This window comes from Gopherus flavomarginatus, chromosome 1 (assembly GCF_025201925.1).
Source record: "Gopherus flavomarginatus isolate rGopFla2 chromosome 1, rGopFla2.mat.asm, whole genome shotgun sequence".
Lineage (NCBI taxonomy): Eukaryota > Metazoa > Chordata > Testudines > Testudinidae > Gopherus > Gopherus flavomarginatus.
The window spans coordinates 229,209,814-229,232,579 of record NC_066617.1 but is presented as its reverse complement, the minus strand read 5'-3'; positions in this window follow the sequence as shown (position 1 = coordinate 229,232,579).

The following is a 22,766-nucleotide window of genomic DNA, read 5'->3' as shown; positions in this document are numbered from 1 at the left end:
GAAGGGAAACAGTTGCTCTGTGTTCACACTGTCAGCTGCCCGCATAATAGCGTGCTCACACTTGTGGCACTTGCAGCAGTATTTGGAGCGGTGCACTCTGGGCAGCTATCCCACAGAGTATCTCTTTCTCTTCTGCTGCTAAGAGCTGTGGGAAGGTGGAGGGGGGTCACAGGGCATCCTGGGTCCTGTCCCATTGCCTTGTGTTGCATTGCTTCGCATCCCAGCAATCCCTGTGCTTCTGTCTGCATTGGTGCCATCTTTCAATGGGTTGTGTACTTTGCGCTCTTGCCTCTTTGATCTGTTGGAATGGATCCCACGTTGACCAGTATGTTGCTCGCTCTGACTAACGTGTTGCGAGTGGCAGTGGAGTTATTCCTTAAACTACAAAGGCGAGGGGTGCGACACTGATCTTGCCACATGTAGTAGCTATGACACGAGATTGCCGTGGCATTCATGCAGGCGCTGACCACTGTGGAATGCCACTTTTGGGCTCGGAAAACAAGCACTGAGTGGTGGGAATCACATAGTCATCCATGTCTGGGATGATGAGCAGTGGCTGCTGAACTTCTGGATGAGGAAAGCCACATTCATGGAACTGTGTGATGAGCTCACTCCAGCCCTGCGGCACAAGGACACAAGAATGATTGAGTAACTGCAGGGGCAGGGGAAATCAGTGTTCCAGGACCATACTGTACACTGGACACGTGGCTCTGGGGAGAGCCAGCACTGTATTCATTCCTGTCCCCACATTTTCGACAGGCTTTGTTTTATTATGGAAGATATCTTGCTGCTGAGGGTGAGCAGGGAATCAAGGAAGGGTCTTCTTCTCCAAGCCTGTGACTTCAGCCCTGGCCCCTATGCGGCTTGCCTGTGTGCAGCAGTGGTCTCCCCCAAACCCACCCCTCAGTGATGGCAGAGTGGCGTGAGAAAGTTATCCTTACTGGGGCAAGAAACAAAGCAGCTCTGCCAAACAACCTGCGGCAGTGGATTTCCTGGTATCTCCATGAGAGTTTCCTGGAGATCTGAGGCAGATTGCTGTGAACTGAGGGAGTCAATCAACACCCTGTTCCACTGCTCAGACTTGGCATATGGTGGTACATGCATCATACAGACACAAGTCTTCTTTCTGCAACTCCCCTGCCCCCAACATCTTGCTTCAGCAATTCCCAAAATGAAAGCAACTTACCAGGGGCCTCCTCTCCTGTTTGTACTCCGCCAAGATCTGACAGCTGTGACTGGCTAGCCTACTCTGGGGTAGATAAGAGCTCTGGTCTGCATGCATCTCTTACCTCCGAGTTGTCCTCTGCCTCTGGGTCCACCTCCCCCTCCACATCCTCTCCCAAGATTTCTTCCTCCTGGCTTGGTCCACTCTTGACTGGCACATGAGCCACTGAAGGATCCACCTTTGCAGCAGAGGTGGGGTCGCCACCGAGTATCAAGTCCAGCTCTTTGTAGAACCGGCAGCTCGTGGGCACAGCACCAGAGCAGCGCTTTGCCTCGTGTGCCTTGTGGTAGGCGTTCTGCAGCTCCTTCACTTTGACCCTGCACTACAGTGTGTCCTGGTCATGGCCCCTTTCTGTCATGCATTGTGAAATCTGTCTGTAGTTATCATATTTCCTATGGCTGGAGCACAGCTGGGACTGGACAGTTTCCTCTCCCCAAATGCTGATTAGGTCCAGCAGTTCGGCATTGCTCCAAGTGAGGGATCACCTGGTGAATGGAGCAGGTGGGTCACTTGGAAAGATGTGCTGAGACCACTGCATGTGTCAGCGAGCAGACAGGAAGGGGACTGAGACTCTTCCTCGGCCCTGCCTGCCACCCCCTGCACCTCCCCAGAGTGTCCCCAAACCCCAACTTGCTGCCCCCAGCTCACCTCCACCAGCCGGCCGGGAGCCTGCAGCTCACGCTGACTCTGCTTTGCCAGCCCCATGGCATCAACTGCTGCCGCAGGATCCTAGTGCCCCCCATCCACCTAGGCAAGGCAGGCTGCCCTTACCCTGCCCTTTCATCCTAGCCCTGAGCCTCTCCAATTCCCCAAAACCCTCATCCCCAGCCCCAGACAGAGCCCTCATCCCCCTGCAACCTAATCCTCTGCCCCAGCCCTGAGCCCCTTTGTCATGGTATAATTCCCCACTCTGAACCTTAGCGTCCAAAAGATGGGGTACCAGCATGAATTCCTCTAAGCTTAATTACCAGCTTAGAACCTGTAGCGCTGCTACCAACCAAGAATTCCAGTGCCTGGTACACTCTGGTCCCCCCAAAACCTTGCCCGGGGAACCCCAAGACCCAGACCCTCTGGATCTTACCACAAGGAAAGTAAACCCTTTCCCCCACCATTGCCTCTCCCAAGGTTCCCCTCCCTGGGTTCCCTGGAAGATCACTGTGATTCAAACTCCTTGAATCTTAAACAGAGAGAGGAAAATCCACCTTCCCCCCCCTCCTTCTCTCTCCCCCTCCCAGACTCTCCTTGAGAGAAGCAGTAATCCTAACACAGAGAGAAAATTAATCTCTCTCTCTCCCCCTTCCCTCCTTTCTCCCCACCAATTCCCTGGAGGATCCAGACCCAGTCCCCTGGGGTCTCACCAGAATAAAAAAACAATCAGGTTCTTAAAGAAGAAAAGCTTTTAATTAAAGAAAGAAAAAACAGTAAAAATTATCTTTGTAAATTTAAGATGGAATATGTTACAGGGTCTTTCAGCTATGGACACTGGGAATACCCTCCCAGCCTAAGTATACAAGTACAAATTAAAATCCTTCCAGCCAAATACACATTTGCAAATAAAGAAAAAAAACATAAGCCTAACTTGCCTTATTTACTTAGTACTCACTATTCTGAACTTATAAGAGCCTGTATCGGAAAGATTGGAGAGAAACCTGGTTGCACGTCTGGTCACTCTCGGAACCCAGAGAGAACAACAACGAAAATCTAACAGCACACACAAAAACTTCCCTCCTTCAAGATTTGAAAGTATCCTGTCCCCTGATTGGTCCTCTGGTAAGGTGACAGCCAGGCTCACTGAACTTAACCCTTTACAGGCAAAAGAGACATGAAGTACTTCTGTTCTATTAACCCTTGACTATCTGTTTATGACACCCTTCCTGCATCATGACCCCCTCCCACACCCCAAACCCTTCATCTGTGCAGCCCTCACCCCTGCACAGTCCCCCCACCCCCAGACTCCCTCCCAGAGCCTACACCCCTCACCTCCTCCTGCCCTCGCCCAGAGCCTGCACCCAGCACCCAAACTCCCTCCCAGAGCTTGCACCCTTTACCCCCAGCCCAGGGCTTGCACCTCAGACCTCCTTCCTCCACCCAAACTCCCTCCCAGAGCCTTAGGAAGGTGGAGAAGCAGTTTGGTGAGGAGGGTTCTGGGCACGGCCAAAATTTCTCCAAACCTGCCACCCCTGTACACTGGCACTGCTGTACCCCTGGTGCAGAAAACTGTACTCCTTATTGAGGTGGCTTTTTTTGTTTTGTTACAGTGCTCATTCTTAAAAATGTTGATGTATTGGGACCCTGAACAGTATCAAATGTCTATTGTTTGGAATGGATATTTTACCTTTTTAGCCCTGTATAGAGAATACAGTAATTATTTTTCCCTCTCCAAAATGGGAAGGAGTTGCAGTATTTTGACATGACTTATGCTTCAGTGACTGGCACACATACCAAAAACACCGCAACTCTCTACTGGTTTCTTTAGGACCCTAACCTTTTGGTGACAGTGAAATGACTTGACTGATATTCTTGCAAACAAGCTACGTGCTTTCTGGTCTTTTTATAACAAGTGACATTGTTTCAAAACAATATTTTCTAAAAAGCTGTAGTGGAACATACTTTTTGGATTAACTGTTGTAATCCTGGTTTGTCTGGATGCAATGCACTTCAGCTATTGCTGTTCCCTGTAAAATGATGTTCTTTGTACCATCTGATAAGACTAATAGATTTTAAGGCCAGAAGGAATTAGTGTCAACCATTCTGACCTCTTGTATAGCATAGAATATAGAATTTCACCCACTAATTCCTGCTTTAACATCATAATTTCTGATTTGAGCTAGAGCGTATCCTTTACTAAGACAACTGACTTGTTTTAAAGATGTCTAGTAATGGAAAATATACCACATTACTCTCCAGTGTTGATGTCCCCTCACTGTTAACACCTTGAATCTGATTTCCAATCTGAATTTGTCTAGCTTACGTTTCCAGCTGTTGGACTTGTTATGCCTTGTTTGCTAGACAGGGAATTAAGGGAGCCCATTCTGTATCTGGCAACTTGGCAAAGAACCTTGAATCAGCAGCATGCTGAATTCTGGCTCCAAGTTAAAGTTTAACTGATTTAAACATTGCTATCGTGGTGTGTGTGTGTGTGTGTGTGTGATGTGTGGTGTGTGTGTGGTTTGTTTTTTTTATATCATTAGATCTTAAGTGAGAACTATGTTGCAGACCATGGGTAGGCAACCTATGGCACGGGTGCTGAAGGTGGCACACGAGCTGATTTTCAGTGGCACTCAGAGTGCCTGGGTCCTGGCCACTGGTCCGGGGGGGGGGCTCTGCATTTTATTTCATTTTAAATTAAGCTTCTTAAACATTTAAAACCTTTAAATTAGAATGAATGAATGAAGATTTGGCACACCACTTCTGAAAGGTTGCTGACTCCTGTTGCAGACCGACAGCATTGTTTAAAATTATTTTACACTACATAGCCCATTCCTCCAATTTACTGCTACCTGGAGGTCTGCCTGCTGATGTTCACAATAGTAAAATGAGAAATAAGTCACAGGAGCAGATGTGCTTTCCACAAGAGAATTCCCATTTCTTTATAATTAGAGTTGTTTGGGAAAGAGATTTTCTGTCCTGTGAAAGTCTTTAAGATCTTAATTTTTTTCCATCCTGAGCGGAGCTGAAAAGCCAAAACTTGAAAATTTGTCTTAAAATGAAATTCTGAAAATTTTGTTTTGGGTCAGTTGAAATGTTCCATTTCAATTCTGACCCTTTTTAGTTTTTTTTTATTTTTTAAATATAAACTATTAAATTTCTAAATGAAAAATCAAAACTTTTTATTCTGAGAATTTTGAAATGGGATGTTTTGACTCTTTAAATAATTGAGAGAAAACATTTTGAAACAAAATTTCCTCAGTCAATATGATTTTGCAAAATTTGGTGCAGTCAGAATGGTATTATCTAATGGAAAAGTGTTTTGCCAAAAAAATTCCCACTAGCTCTATTTACAATGAAAAATGGAAGACAAATGCTTAAATAAACTCTTAAATACACTTCAGTGTGAGTCTTTGTAGGCTACATATGAAGAACTTAGCCTCTCTTAATCTTTTAGATATTGAAACTTTGATGTCCTAGAAATTTTAATTAGATCACAGGTCCCTAGATTTGCATTGTATTAATAGTAATAATGATTTTTCAGTGCTTCAAATAGATGTTAAGGTTTTTACTCTTTTCATTTAAATTGGTGCTTCTGGGTAATCTATCTACAGGGAGAGGTGTTTTGAGGGTCAGCATTAAAAACGAAACACTAAACCTCCAGTCAGCTGTGCATCAGAATTTTCCGATCTTCCTGCTAATTTCCTTCAAAACCACCTGCATCTCTACGCATGTATACATATGTGGGTATGTTTTTTGAACTTAATCAACTGTTAGCCCTTATGGAGAGTGCCCAATTCCCTAATGTATGGTAAATAGGAACAATTTTAAGTTCACTTATCAAGGCACTTGTCTTGCATTTTCAGACTTATAACAAAATATTTAATACATTATCAGAGCACTGGGAAAATGGACACTACATGTGCAGTGATATTTATTTAAAAAATGTAAGAAGTGATGTTACTAGTTAAGTCTTATGTTTGGCTTTTAATATTTTATTGTAATGTGTGTTTTCATTGGGTATTCCGGGACACTCCCTTCCGCCCCCCGAGAATCCCACCTGGGCTAAATTGCTGAGCAGTGTGATGGCATTAGGACTTAAATAGTTTTATGCATGCCCAGCAGCAGGACTTTGGTGCTTTGGGAACTTTACTAGCTGAAACTCAGGCACCAAGGGAATTAGGTATGGTTAGGCAGCAGCTGAAAGAGGGCTTTGATGATCTCTGTAGTGCCTAAATCCCTTTGTGGAGCTCATCTTCAGTGCTCTTCTGCTGACACATCCTGATGTAAAGTAACTCTTTCTACAAAATCAGGGGGCACGGGGAGTTCTAGAGCCAACAGACATGCCTTCAACCTCTGAAGTTTAGGGTTTTACAGAAATTTGTGCTGGAGTAAGCTTCTGGAACCATTCCTCTTTCCTTTTCTCCACCTGTTCCAAATAATCTTACCAAACTGAAACATGGAAATGGGGAAAATAGACCTATCTTGTTTGCTGTTAGTATTCTGAGAGTACAGTAATCCTGTATAGACAGACAGCCTCCCTCTCTCATTGGACTCCTATTTCCATTTTCAATTTAAAACAAGCTGGACAGCAGATGTTAATTAGCATATCTAGTAAAACTACTTTAAAACCGTTAGACCACTGCCCCCTCAATATCTGTGTTCTGATTAGTTGGGTAGTGGTACTTGCCTTGTAGAGAGAGAACTTCCAGATTAAATATAAAAACTGAATTGCCAGGTTCAGTTTTGAAACCAGAAGTTCTTAAACATTAAGATATGAATGTGTAGTGTCACAACGAAGACTTTTCTGGTGGCTTTAAATGGAGTAATTGCTGATGGTTAAACCCTACCAGTCCTTACTGGCTGATAACTCAGGTATTGTGATTAATATTAAACATTATTTGAAATTAGGGTGACCAGACCGCCAATGTGAAAAATTGGGATGTGTGGGGGGTAATAGGAGCCTATATAAGAAAAAGACCCAAAATTGGGACTGTCCCTATAAAATGGGGACATCTGGTCACCCTATTTGAAATGAAAAGATGACAGATAGTGAACCTTTTATTTACTGAGGCTTAAGGAATCCAATTTTATTCACTCTAATTTACAGTGCCTATCTGGAAAGCATAATTTGCCAAAATACCCTCAAGGTTGTAAAGTGGCAACATAGTGTTACTTCAGAACGAAATTCAAGGGCTTTGATAAGAAATGCCCCAAACTCCATTCTCTGCAGAACAAGAATAAATACTTTAAATTGTTCTTCCCAGGCTAATTACACCTGTTGTGGTGTGGGAAATTATGCATGTTGTTTGGCTTCTTGAAAAGCCCAAGAAACCAGAGTCTGTGATTAGGACACCCTGCACAATAAAATGGTTCTTCTGAATGAAGATAAAAAATGGTCACTGTTGAAACTCCTCCCTCCTTCAATGTGCTCTAAATGGCAACATTAAGCCAGCTCTCATTACTGGGTTGCTAATTTGATCTTCGTATCAGAGATCTTCTTGCCTCCTATGTATTTTCAAATGAGCTACAGAACTTAAGAAGTGAGGTCCCCACCCTCCCGCTTATTACCTATAGGTAGGGGCCCTGCCAAATTCATGACCATGAAAAATGTGTCATGGACCATGAAATCTGGTGTTTTGTGTGCTTTTACCCTATACTATACAGATTTCACGGGGGAGACCAGCATTTATCAAATAAGGGGGCCTCACCCAAAAGAGGGTTGCAAGGTTATTTTAGGGTGGTCGTGGTATTGCTATCCTTACTTCTGTGTTGCCTTCAGAGCTAGGTGTCCAAAGAGGGGCGGCTCTTGGCCAGGTGCCCAACTCTGAAGGCAGCGTCCTGCCAGCAGCAGCACGGAAGTAAGGGTGCAATACTTTACCATGCCACCTTACTATGTTGCTGCTGCTTTCAGGTCTAGGCACCTGTCCAGCAGCCGCCGCTCTCTGGACACCCTGCTCTGAAGGCAACAAAGTAGTGAGAGTGGCAATACCATGACCCTCCTAAAATAACTTTGCAACTCCAGGGGTGGCAATAAGATACCATGGCACCCTTACTTCTGCCTTCAGAGCTGTACAGCCTGTGAGTGGTGGCTGCTGACTGAGGGTCCGGCTCTGTAGGTAGCAGTACAGAAGTAAGGGTGGCAATACCATACTATGCCATCCTTCCTTCTGTGCTGCTGCTGGCAGCGGCTCTGCCTTCACAGCTGGGCTCGCAGCCAGCAGCCACCAGTCTGCAGCTGCCCAGCTCTGAAAGCAGTGCCACTGCCAGCCGCAGTGCAGAAATAAGGATAGCTGTACCGCAACCCCCTTAAAATAACCCTGTGATCACCCCAGATCTGCCTTTTTGTGTCAGGATCCTTACAGTTGCAACACTGAAATTTCAGATTTAAATATCTGAAATCATGATTTTTTAAAAATCCTTTTGACCATGAAATTGACCAAAGTGGACTGTGAATTTGGTAGGGCCATGCCGCCCTACCTATAGTACTGTTTTCTTTTATCATCACCACCACCATCCTCCTTCAGCTATAAGTTGTACTTTCTTTTCCCCTTGGTTGTATTTAGCTCTGTGTTTGTTTTTTTCGTTCACCATCTTCTTTGGATTCAGATCCATTAATCCTCTGCTCCCTCTTGGGCAGCCCCTCTTGTATCATTACCACCATCTTCGCTTGGTTTCAGTCTTTTAATCATCTCTAGACTGACTATATATCTTGCTCCTGGACCAAATGCTTTTTTGAATTGACCCTGGTCTGCTGGTGGTTCCATTAAGGAAGAACCACCATGCCAGGAACATGATTTGTAGCTGGTGAGTGATTCTGCATATTTTACTTTTTCTGTGATACAATTCTGTTTGTTAGTCTTCTCACATCCTAGAGTTGATCAGTCAGGACATTCGTGGATGTAGTGAGGAAAAGCTCAAGGTGCTACATAGTAAACCTGGTGTCCAAATGAGACATTCTGGAATGCAGCAAGGTCCAGCTGATAATACTGTATCATTCCAAGGGAATAAACCGTTTACCACTGTACATTCCTCAGAGGTAGAATGTCTCAGATCTCCGTGCCTAGGAAGTAGAAGTTCTCTAGAATAAAGGCACCTGACCAGCTTGAGACAAGGTTGTCTATTCTGGTCATGTGCTATAATAATGTGATCGATTCTAGCAGAAGTCCACTGGGGGCCTTGGGTAAGGTAATACAGTCCTACCTTACTTTGCTGTGTAGATGTACTCCAGTGTCTCAAAGGGAAGCTCCATTAAAATCTGTGTTTCAGAATTGAGTGCCACTGGAGGATTATAGAACATGTGAACCAGGTCATTTTTTCTGTTACCTTGCTATTAGAGAAGTTTTGATATAGGGTTTGCGACTATTTTGTTACAAAGCATATTCCATAATCTGAATGGGATCCTAGCTGTGCACACAGTACTAGGCAGAAAAAAGGGCAATACAAGTAAAACCCTATTTACTGTGCACGCATACACACCTGGATAATTTTTCCTTCTGTGCTATTTTGATCATGTTCTGAATGTTCACTTTATTTTTTATTTGCCAGAGGGATTCTAGAAGACTTGTAAAATTAGTCTGAAACTAAATGTGCCAGAGATGTACTAGTAAAACATAAAATCACATTCAGTAAATTACTTTGAGAAACCTCCCTAACTCTATTCTCCTACTAATTAGAGAGACCATGGTAGCTGAACAAATATTGCTATTAAGATGCATACTGTAAGTTCATACCACATTTAGTACAAAAATACTTGTTGGAAGTTTATTAAATCCCCTAGGATCTAATAGTTTGCTCAAAGTCTCAAGCAGTTAGCAGAAAATTTTAATTTGTGATAATCTGTCCCAAAATCAGGGAAGCATGTATCATGCCATGTGCAGAATTTACCAATTCTCACACACATGCTTAATGTATGAGCAGACCCTCAAGTAATTCTGACTCACATTTCCTTTCCAGGATGAGCTGCTCCTAAAACATTCAAAAAAGTACAGGTCAGCCTTTCCTGTTTCCATGGTGTTTGTTTAATCATACAAAAGATCTAAAAAGTCACATCTACTCAGAGTAAATGAAACACATCCCCTCCTTTTCCTTAGAAGCACACTTCTACCTCGATATAACGCTGTCCTTGGGAGCCAAAAAATCTTATCGCATTATAGGTGAAACCGTGTTATATTGAACTTGGTTTGATGCACCGGAGTGCGCAGCCCCGCCCCACCCGGAGCACTGCTTTACTGCATTATATCCAAATTTGTGTTATATCGGGTGGTGTTATATCGAGGTAGTGGTGTATATAAGAAAACATTCTCTCACAGGCTAAAATTCAAGAGCACTGACACAACATTTAACTAACTCCAAAACATAAGTTTATAATAAAGCAGACTTGAAAACCCATCATGAAAGTTTACCAGCCCAGGGACAAAATCTATTCACTCATTCTTCCCAGATTGATGAAGATTCTGAGAAATACTGATATTTTATTTTCCTGCCAGGAAGTTACTCAGCGTAGGTGCATAGAGCCTCAAAGAAGCATTAATAAGTGTAATTATCCTTTGTAAATGCAGGAAGAACTGAATTACATTTATATGTTATAAACGGATCCAGTAAAACCACCTTGATGAGCGGCATAGCTTTTTTTGCAGTGTAGATCGAGTGATGCAGTGTCAGTGTAGACACGTTGATTGGTTATGTCACTCTAATTGGCCTCCAGGAGCTGTCTCTCAATGCCCATCATGACTGCTTTGATCAGCAGTTTGAACTCCACTGCACTGAATGTATACAGGTATGTGCCCCTCCTCTGTTTAAAGGCCTGGGAATTTTTGAAATTCCTCTTCCCCTTTGCTCGGCGTGCACAGTTCCCACAGCATCTTCCTAACTGACCATGCTGGCTTTCCGCAGCAGACACTCTCTTGCATGGCACACACCAGAACTGTGGGTTCTGTCGAGTATATGGGAAGAAGAAGCAGTGTAGTCGCAGCTTCACACCAGCCATAAGAATTTTGATGCCGACTGCTGATTGCTAGTGGCATTCATGCAAAGGGGTACGAAAAGGACACACAGGAGGAGCTGAGCCAGGTATATCGGGAGGCCAACTGTCACTTTGTTGCGGCGCCGAAGACATGCCTCTTTTTTTATAAGGAGCTGTATGCAATCCTTGGTGGCAACCCCACCTCCACTGCCATGAGTCCTGTGGGTACTTTGGGGAGACTGGAGGCAGTGACCAGCACATTCAACCCAGATGAGGAAGTGTAGCTGGAGGATGATGTAGCACACATTGCAGGGTCATCAGGTGGCTTGGTGAGTCAGCACCTCTTCTACACTCGGGAGTGGGTCCAGTTCCAGTGTTCTGGAGTGCAGGATGCAGGAGAAGGCAGCTCCAGTAAGTGCTCATTTTGCTTTGATACTGCAGGGTTAGAGGAAATTGATCTCGTTTACTCTGTTATATGGTACGGGAGGGATAAGATTCAAAAATTAGCAACAGAGCCTGTCTAGTGGTTCTCTTTGACCAAAAGTTTGTGTTTTAGCCTGTCATTAACCTTGAGTCTTTGAAATAAAATGAGTCTTTATTTGTGACATACGTACATGCATCACTCAGTGCTTACACAGTGATTATAGGTAGGAATATAGGCAAGGAACTCCTTGCAATTAATTAATTCTCAGGAAGCTAGCGCTGTGGGGTAATTCAAGGCAACAAGTAAACATTGCCTGGCCGAATGCATCACATAAAGATACATTACTGGGAATCATTGTCAAAATGCTCCTTCAAAGCCTCCCTGATTCAAATAGCCTCCTGCTGTGCCACTCTAATTTCCCTTGTATCTGGCTGCTTAAAATCAGCAGCCAGCTGATCAGCCTCAGGGGGGGAAATTTCCCCCTTTAAATTTGCAAATATTATGCAGAGTAAAGCAGACTGCAGTGACTGTTGAAATATTTTCCTCATTGGGGGTTAACTGGCTAAAAGGACAGCACCACTGACCTTTTAATCAGCCAAAGGCACATTCAACAGTCATTCAGCACCTGCTGAGCCTGTTGAAGTGCTCCTTGCTGCTGTCCAGGTTCCTGGTGTTAGGGTTTCCTGAGTTAAGGGAGCAAAGTGTAGGTGGGATCTCCAAGGATCACTGTGGGTATTTCCAGGGCTGGTGCAACCCATTAGGCGACATAGGCGGTTGCCTAGGGCACAACATTTGCGGGCTGGCATTTTGGGGGCAGGACCTTCTGCCGCCTCTGTTGGGGGTGGCATTTCTGGGGTGGGACCGTCTGCTGCCTGGGGTGGCAAAAAAGCTGGCAGCGCTCATGGGTATTTCCACATTCCACATTGGAATCTTCTGTTCTGGAAAGAAAATCCCAGCATGCAGCTTGCTATACAATCCAGTGTTCCTAAAGATGGTGCATCATGCGCCTTCCCTGACCATCCTACATTTATGTCAGTGTAACAGCTCTGGTGATCCACCAGCACCTTCAAGCCCTTTCGGTTGATGTTCTCTGTCACAAGATGATTGGGAGCCAAAATTGGGGTATGCATTCCATCTAGTACCTGACTGTAAGCCAAGTAATATAATTTTGTCCAATCAGTCAGCCAATAGAAATAGTTTTATTCTTTCAGACTTGTTTCTGATCAATTGTCCTCCATCTTGCTAACAGTACACATTCGAACTAGTAGTATTAGCACTATTGCTTAACATTATATATACAGTATATAACTTTTTTGGCAAGATGGTGGATATGTACCAAATTCTTACTACTGTTCCAAATCAAACAAAATGAAAGCTAAGAATAACACATGTTGTAATAGGATACCGCTCATTTATGGTTTAGGAGAATCGCTTTTCTTTAGCCAGTACGACCTCTTTGAAAGAACAATACCTGTGGCCTTGGGTGGTGCGTGGGTTTGGGAAAACTTCAGACTGCAAATCTGCTTTTTGGCCCAAGACTGGAGTTCAGTGTGTGAGCTGGAGCTAACCTTTCCCCTCATAGGGTGTTGGCTCAGAGTAATTACAGCTAGTGGCTCCCTGAGATCCTGGAGAGCAGGATTCGATCTGAATTGTAGTTCTTCCTAAAGCTATCGTGCAACCACGGGGTCTGTGCTATGCCTTGGCTTTTAAGCAGTCCTCTTAGAGGTACCCATTCAGTGTGAAGCATGAAGATCTATTTGAAATTACTTGACAAAACAGAACTGTAGGTTTGGAATAAAGAAAGAATACATGTAAGTAGAATTAGAGGAGAGATTGGTACATAAGGGAAAAGTAGTACTTGAAATATAATAAAGGGTTCAGTAACTTTTTTTTTTTTCTTGGATGGGATTAACCAGAGTTTGTAGAGGTTAGAGGTATTTTTTCACACATCCTACTCTGCCTTGTTTCTCCCCTGTTCTCCTCCTCCTCTTCCATTTTAGATATAATGACTTCTGTGGTGAAAAGTACAGAATGAGATAGTGGAGTTGTTAAAATGTTCCAAATACAATTGTCCGATGGCTTGCTTTTATTCCTGCATGATCGTGGGATTCTGAAAGATTTGACTGAAAAAAGACAATGTAGAATAGAAAAGTCTGGATGTGCTGTTCACATGGGGTAAATTTTCCGATCTCTGTTTTCAGGGTAAATTTGTCTCTGTCAAGATTTGTGTATTTGTTACATGCACACACTTTTTATTTATATATATGCTGAATACCTTTCTCCACATATGTTTTGTGCTAGTGATTTGTGCTAGTGATTTGAAAGTATTTATAATTTTCCATAATAATTATACATACATAGTATTAATAGTCGAAGAACTAAAAAAATATCAGCACTGCACCTCCAGATAAAATACCATTTGGTATTTGAGAAAAAATAAAATCTCTAATAACTTACATTATTGTATGACTCATGTCTAAAAATAAAAACCATATGTCCTGCAAAATATAATTTCTCTTGAAAGAGAGATTTTGTCAAGACTTGCTAATTTCTGCTAGTTAAAGTACCAACTAGTTAAGTTTAATGATGACCACATCCACTTTGCACCATCATCTTCTTGGCTACTGATGCAGTCCTTCAGACACACTTCTTAGAAAACTCTTGATCTTGTTTTATTTTAAAAATGAATATTATTAGATCTGAGCTGTATTACACCTTGTTTTGGTTATTCCTTCAAAATATTATAATAACCAAAATAAAGGTATAATTTCACTAAAGGATAAAGGATTCTTTTCTTCCATGCCCTTGGATGGTAGGGACCAAGATCTTGAAAGGGCTCTCCTTTTAAAATCTTGACTATGGTGTTTCCAAATAGCCCTTCCCCCTTTATTTCTGTGTAAATCTGGACTAATTTTGAGGTAATACTGCAGGTAATAAGCTGTCTGTCAACCTCAGTTATTTTTCTGCCACTGATTTGGTATGTGATTTTGGTCAAGTCAGTTTGTCTGGGCCTCAGTATTTTATCTGTAAAATGTGTACAACTAATCTTTAAGTACTTAGCTTCTCTAATGAAAGGAACTATATAAGGGCATGATGTATTTTTGGAGTGCTAGTGTTTGGGATTGTCCCCCTACCTTCCCCTCCTGCATTCTGTCTTGCAGGTTTGGGATGGCTCTTCATACTGTGATAATAAAAGAAAATGTCTCCTAAGTGTTTGGGTGCCTGTAGATGAGCAGGCTCACCCCTGCAGTGCCTACTGCTGGTGACTTCCGGGAATTAGCTCAATTCAGCTCTGGAGCACCCTCTGCAGGCTGGTGATCCACCTGTCCTCAGGCCCCTGTGTCCCTCCCTGGACCCGGTGCCCTTTTACATGGGGTGCTGCCCTCTGGCAATATCCTCTTTCTCTCAGGGTCTCCTCTCCCCAGGGAACCCCCACGCTCTGTCCCCACCTTGCTTCATTATATGGCTACTGCCAGTCATTATCTAGCCCCATGTCCTGGGGCAGACTGCAGTATCAGCCTACTCATTACTGGCAAGGAGGGTTTGGACCTGCTGCCTTGGCCTACCCCTGGGCTGCCCTCTGCAACCCCCAGTACCTATTAGCCCAATGCTAGGCCACTGCCTGGGGCTTTCCAGGCTAGAGCTCCCCAGCTCCTCTGCCTTTCCCCCGGCCTGCTTCACTCAGGTATCTTATGTCCAGTGCCCTGCAGCCAGGCCCATTTCCCTCTAAGGCTAGAGAGAGACTGTTTGGGCTTCTGGCTTCTCTGCCTCTTATAAGGAGGATATAAGTTTTTGTTGGGGAGAGGGGGAAGAGGTGGGATAAATACAACTTTTTAATGGATTCTAGCTGTAACTCTAGTATGACTTTGAAGCATGGCTGCTCACACCTGAGCTAGGCTAACCTAGATACTCAGCACTGGGAGCTATCACTCAAGTTAATGCAGAAGAGAAGGTATTCCTAGGAAGAGAACACAAAGGGGAAGGGCCATTATTGGTTGTGATGGTGTGTGACTAGATAGTGTTATCTCATTTGTCTATCTGTGTGGTTCACATGGCTGCCATCACCAGAGTATCTGAATGCGTCTCTAGTATTTATTAACAAACAACAAAACTGTCTCTTAGAAAAATAACTAAAAAATGTGTTGTTTTGCTCCAAGGCTGAGAAGTATGTGTAAAGTCATGAGAATGTATGTGAGCAGCGGGAGGGGATGGGAGGAGAATTGCATAGAGTTCTTAAAGCAGTAAAGCTCCAAGTTACAGTATTTGTATCTCCTCAGCAGGGCCGGCGCTTCCGTTGAGGCGAAGTAGGCAATCGCCTAGGGCGCCAGGATTTTCGGGGAGCGGCATTTTTCCCGGGGGGGGGGCAGCAGGCGGCTCCGGTGGACCTGCCGCAGTCATGCCTGCAGAGGGTCCGTTGGTTCGCGGCTCCAGTGGAGCTGCTGGACCGTCCGCTGGTCCTGCGCGGCTCTGGTGAACCTCCCGCAGGCGCGCCTGCGGCAGCTCCACCGGAGCCGCAGACCAACGGACCTTCCGCAGAAATGGCTGCTGCAGCTCCACCGGAGCCGCGGGAGCGGCACGCAGGACGGCGAAATGGCCGTGCGCTTAGGGCGTGAAAAACTCTAGTGCCGGTCCTGCTCCTCAGAGTGTGAGTTCCATAATCTAGTCCAGGGCCAGTGAAGGTTTTGTTGTGTACATATAAGCCCCGTTAGCTGATAAAGTTTGTGGTTCCACTGAATGTAGGTCCCTCATGGTTGCAGAGGGTAAGGCAGTCTCTCAAGCAGGTAGGGATACTCTCATGTAGGATTTTGAATGTTGGTTCAGTGACCTCAAACTGGACTCTGCTCCAGGACCTGTGCTCCTGGCCACTTATGCAGATTGGACACTTTTTTTGTACAAGCTGAAGCCTTTTCCAGGTGTAGGGCTTCATTTCTAGATATAAGTTGCAATAATCAAGCCCTGGAAGCTGTGGCCATATCTGAGTCTGATAGGATTGGGTACACTCTTCTGGCAACTTGCAGCTGCAAGTGGGAATTCCCACTGTGAAGCCTGTTTGGACATCCAGTAGCACTGTGCAGTCCAACAATTGGGGGCTGCAAACTGATACAGCAATGTGAGGGAGGATGATGTTTTCTGGTTCTGTTGTTGGTGTCCCCTTAGGCCTTCGTACATTTGGGCTCTGCGTGGCAGTTGTCAAAACGTCGCGTTGTTGCAGCATGCTTCAGAGCTTGCTGGAGATAAGGGGAGTTTGCTGAAGAACACAAACAGGACTGTTTTGTAGATGCAGAGGATAATACTGGCTTTTCATCAAGTAGCATGTACGTACTGGGGAAGAGGAAAAGATCATTTCTCCCAGGGGTGATCTAATATTTCACCAGTTTGTGAAAAAATGGCTATGGCTGTCCCTTTTGACTTGGTGTATGCCTAGGAAAATGCAAGACAGTGATTCTAAGATTCTCAAAGAGGTGTACCTGTAGATAAGGTGGCAGGATCCATTCAACTCTGTCCTGGACAAGACGGTGCAGGTATGCTGTCATCCTCATACTACCCTGGTTGTCTAAGGTAGCTTACAGAATTAAGGCCTGTTTTTTTAGTACACAAGCATCTACAAGCCAAAGGTCTGTTAGTGATAGGTGGTTTTAAAAATAAAGGGATTTCATCAGTAAGGTTCAAGTGCATCCTCTGAGCAACTTACTTAGCCTTAACTCCCAGCTGCTGGGAAGAGACAGATGCTGCTAATCCTGCCTAGATGCAGTACCTGGACCTTGCTTGGGAGGGATGGGAGAAGGCTATCTATTTTATATCAGTCTCTGGTTAGTGGGTGTGTCTGATGAATGTGAAGGTACCCCATTCCTCTAGCTTCCCTATAAAATTAAATTCACTTCCCTGCTAATTCTCTTCTTCCCCCATCCCCAAATAGAGCCTTTAGGCTGGGAGGGGGGTACTGCCACACTACTATGCCTCTTGCTCTGTGTCCTTTTGTAATATGTAGTATTGCAATGGGTTTTGTACTTTTTTTTTTTTTTTTTTTTTTTTTTTAACATCAAAGACCTATCTGTACCAATAAAGGATGATCTCTCTTGGTCACAACTAAATTCGTAAATATATGTTTTGAAATAACAAAATACAACTGACAGCTGAAGGTGTCTGAAGAAATGCAGTTTTAAGTGGAATCTAGTTCATTTTAAACACAATTGTACTAAAAAAAAGTAAGTTAAACAATTGGATGAAAGATGGTCAATTATTTTTACATTATGTAAAATATGTACATTTTAAATGAAGGAGTTACACATGGTCTAACTTATTGGAAAACTTGATTCTATTTTGGTTTCTAATTCTAGTTTAATAATCTTAATTTTTAAATTATTGTGTTTGAAATGGGAAGAAATCTGGCAGTTACTAAGAACACTCCCTTTCAATTCTAAATTTAAATTGACACATTGTAAACCTCCATATAAGTTACATAATACCAAATGAGTTCAACTGGAGGAATCCAGAACAATCAAAGTGCTGCCCAGAGTAGTAAAATGAAGCTGGCATTAGTTTCTGTATGATCTGGGAATATCCTTTCATTCTGATTAATATGCAGTAAGGAGAACCTATGCATTATTAAGATGACTAAATTGTCCTGTGCACTTGGTCTTTTCTTGCTTGGATTTTTTGAAAGAATGGTGGCTAAATAGCTGCATTTGTTGAACTGCGTTAATTGCGTGCTTCAGGCAAGGTTAGGCTGCTGTTGCTTGGATTTTAAGAATAGGTTTGAGAACAAATTTGTATTTAAAAAACCTAAAATAAAATTATGCTGTTGGTAGTATTTCCAACCCCAAGTTACACTTCTACCCTGTTATAACGCCACCCATTATAACATGAATTCGGTTATAACGTGGGAAAGCAGCACTCCAGGGGATCAAAGCAAGTTTGCTATAATGTGGTTTCACCTATAACGTGGTAAGATTTTTTTTTTTGGCTCCCGAGGACAAGGTTATATCGAGGTAGAGGTGTATTGAGAAGTCATGAGTCAAGCCCCGCATAATCCTGAGATGTGAAAAATAAATGATGGGTTCTTTTTATTTACACTCTGATTTAGAGCTTTTTAGAGTTTACATTTTAAAGCTTTCTTTCTAACCATGAGTGTTAGAAACTTAGTGTGTTTTTTTTAAATGGAAGCAGCGATTTTCATTTAATTGCTTGACTCCAAGAACTTGAATTTAAGAAAAGCACCAGGTATAACAATAATCGCAGTACATCATGAAAGTTGGCAACACTGTCATGTCATTTATTGGGTTTTTTTAAGATGACATTAGCTGCGGAGATGAGTATATTTGCACCAAAAATTAAAATTTTTCTTCATTATAAAGTCTTCTGACGGATGATTTTGAACTAGGCAAATGTATATGAAAGCCTTCAGTTAAATGTGTATTTCATAGAAACGCAAGAACTGTAGGTGAAATGTTGGTTTTAATGTACCCTATGGGAGAAAATTTATAATCTTTTTTGCTAATGTTTTCTTTCAACAAATTGTGTTTGTCTTCTTCTAGCATTTAGTGGAAGTTTCTCCTCAATGGAAGAGTATAATGTAGTTTTATCATATTGTACACTTCTTTTTTTGGTCTGGGTTTTTCTTACACTAACCTGTGGAGAACTATGCTGTTGCTTATATCTTGATTCTAGTCACTTTCGCTGCTGCCAACAGTGTTCTGAATACAGCTGCCTAGAATTCAGAATTTCCAATTTGTGGGAAATTTCAAAATTTGGTTTTGTTCTGATTTAGACCAAAGCCAAATATTTCAAAATTTCCCTTGAACTGTAAATTGTGGAAATATATGGTGGTTTTGAAACAAAAAAATCTCCAAAAGGCCTGGCAGCTGCTGAGTGAAATTGACATTGTCACTTTTGCCACTGCCTACCCTTGAGTCGCAGTGGTTTGTTTTTTTTTCTTCCTTCCCTGGAACACCTAGGTGAGGCACACCATTTGGGAGTGGGGAGCCAGCTGACTGTGGTCTGGAAGCCCTAATCCATTCCATGGACCTAGGATATCCTGGGCCCCAGCAGCCTACTAAGTAAGCTGTCAGAAAAAACCAAAAACCAGGTAGGTTTCTGATGGAACTCTGCCTGTAGTTCTAAATAAGTTGGTTTGAACTCAGTAGGGTTCTGTGAAATATTTTGGTTTCAAATTTGGTATTTTCTGATGAAACCCTGTTCTGAATAGCAGCAGTGAAACCGGCAAAAATCTGTTTCTCTGTGCTGCTACTTACCAAATATACAGCAGCATCTGAGTCACTAGAACTTCCTGGCTGCAGACCTAGAAAGACTGTACTGCATTACTTTTTGGAAAATGAAGTTAAATTTTGCAAAAATTTTGCACCAAAAAAAGGAGGGAGGGATAGCTCAGTGGTTTGAGCATTGGCCTGCTAAACCCAGAGTTGTGAGTTCAGTCCTTGAGGGGGGCACTCTAGGGATCTGGGGCAAAATCAGTACTTAGTCCTGCTAGTGAAGACAGGGGGCTGGACTCCATGACCTTTCAAGGTCTCTTGCAGTTCTATATGAGAGATATATCTCCATATATTTAAACTAAACAATAAACTCACCAGGGGAAATTTCTATTAACCCCTAGAAGTTGGATTAATATATTTTTTCAAGTTAATTGAACTTCTTTAAAACTAAAACTATTTTTCTAGAGCTTGCATGGCTTTGCATTAGGAGAGATACCTGTACTTTGAGGACATCTTCTTCTTTCAGGGAAGGAAAAGGTAGAAGCCTGCTTTTATGTAAACAGAAGGAAGAGGATTAGTTTTGTGATCAAAAGGTGGGAAAGCTCTCTTTAGATAGTCAAGTGAAAAATGTGTCGTCATTCCTATCTGATAGAATTACATGTTTTTAAAATGAAAGTTTATTCTCCTGAGGTATAACAGACTAATGTTGTACTGTTCCTTCTGTCTTGAGATTACACCTGGAGACTGGAGACTGTCAGCTTGTAGTTGTACTCAGTGTCTGTCTCCAATGTTTGACAAAAGTTCTATCTGCAGAACAGTCGGGCAGTAGGTAGTGCTCTGAATATGTATGCCTTACTGTCTGCTGCAAGTGCAGATTCCATCTAATCAAGTAGGCTCTTTATGTACAATCTTGCAAAGCTGTGATGCGTGTGTGAACTCTAATCCTGGCCCTTGTATTAGATTTTACAAGATTGCTGTGACCTGAAGCTCTCACAAAGAGGATGTCAATGCTATGCTCTCAATCAGCAGATTTTTCGCTGTTTTTTCTTAAGATGAAGGTACATGGACTTTTGTCTCTGAATCATCCTGTTGCAATGAATTCTTCTGTTGATTATTTCTGAGCAGGTGTTGAAATCCTGCATGAAGATGCCAAATTGAGCCCTCCTAACTCAATTTGGTAAGCATTGCTCATTAACCTGATCTGGATATAAGGAAGGCAGTAGTAGTCGTTTGGTCAGGATAACCTGGTTAAGCAGGCCTATGAGAGGAATAAGAACAGCCAAGTGTGGGGAGGTTTTGGGTTGGAGTCTGTTTTATGGTTGAAACATAAGTGTTAAATTTCAACATCACCTGATGGCTGTTCTGAAGCAGGGTGGAAATGTGAATATCACTTGCTCATGTTCATCCCTAACAAGGTGGTGGAAGGGAGGATTGATTACAGTCTAAATTCTAAGTAGGAAATTATACTCAAGTTGGAATTTGCCCCTTTCATATATTTTTCTTAATCCCATTTGTCATTAGTTTGTGCAAGAACCAGTTCAGACACCCTGTTAAACAAATGTAGGATGAAGGGTGAAATCCTCAGTTCTTAAAATTGAGTTTAGTGAAACCAAATTACTTGCACAATGGAATCTGTACAAGAGTTTCATTTACTGGTTTGGTAGCGAAGGCAGCTCTGAGCAATTCCCTGCCAAACTCCCTGGCTGTAATTACCTTTGAGGAAAAAAGACAAAGAACAGTACATAAATAATGGGGCACTGTCAGAACTGAAAAGCATAAAAGGGGTTGGAGAAGTCTCATTTTAAGAAAAACTGAATTTAAAGTATTTCATTGATAGCACAATTCCTTCCCCTCCCCCCAATCCCTTTACATGTCCAAAATATGGGCTAAAGCGGTCTTCAGTTGTTACTTGATTGTCTGGGTTAGTGTCCCTGTTGCACCATCCTTCGGCTCTTATGAGCCAGTAGGAGACTGAAGATGATAAATTTCTCATGCAAAGAGCAGGAATTGTGATTATTTCAATTCCTTGCCTTAAGAGAATAGAACTGGCAATAGGAGGGGAGAGATGCTACAAAGTGTTTGTAACTGATGCCATCAAACTCATTGTCCTTGGCTTTTTGTTTTTTGTTTTTGTGGTTGATCCAGTCTATAAATTGGGCTTGTCAGACTTTTACTTCCCTTACTTCTGAGGGCTATGTTTCTCATTTTGAAATACTTCAATGCCTCTTTTGTGAGTAGAGGAAGAACGCTGTCCATTTAAAACTTCTAAAAAATTGCCTGTGTAATTAGAGCACACTGTAAACTTTAAAAGTTAATTGCCATATTTTCCTGTTTGCAGAAACGGAGATTTTAAGTTTAACGCATGCATAAACCAACAGCAACAACAAAAAAAACTTCTGCGCATTCCATGTAATAGGTAGCAAACTAGAATTCTTATAAAGCTGTGATAGAGTGCATGCAGGGAATATATGCCTGTTCTTTTTTAACTACTAGCTGTTGTTCACTATCAGCAATGATGAAGAAAAGGTGGCTTCTAAATCTGGGTATTTAATGCAAATAGTATTCTCTTGCATAAGCTGCATAGCTACAGAACATCACACGCTGTCATTAAAACTGTGACTCACAGCATTCAACAGAAGGTGTGTTTCAAGCCTTAAAAGTACAAATAGAATTATTGCAGTCTGATAGCCTGCAGTGGAAAAATACTTCAGCTACCAATACAGTATTTCATACTATCATGTAACTTGTCATGCATATATTTTTTCCTTAACCTTCCCTCACTCCCCGCTCCCACAAAAAACCCTCATTATATGAGCAGACAGGTGCATGTTTTTTTTTTCCTAAACTCACTAGCATTCTGAATAGTTGAAGAAATGGATGCAAATAAAGAAAACAAATTATATTCAACATTCTGGGTCTTGAAGAATATCTCAGTGAAGCTTTTAGCATAATAAATAAGAGATTTAAGATTTTTTCCAGTTCAACAAGCTACATATAAAAACAGTTTTTAATGTAAAAAAACAAAAACAAAAAACACCTACTATATTAGGGTTTCCTTTCAATGTATATTTTTATATTAAAAAGGAAATGCTACTCTTTATTTGGTAAGAGGAAAAATAACCTACAGTGATTCTCACCTTGAAAGCAGTTAAAAATCTGAGCAAAGATATATATGGATTTTATGAGGTCTGAGTAGATTTTTATATATATAATAGCTTCAGACAGACCCCAACCCAAAACCTTCTCCCCATGCTTGGCTGTTCTTGTTCCTCTCCTAGCACAGCTTAACCAGAC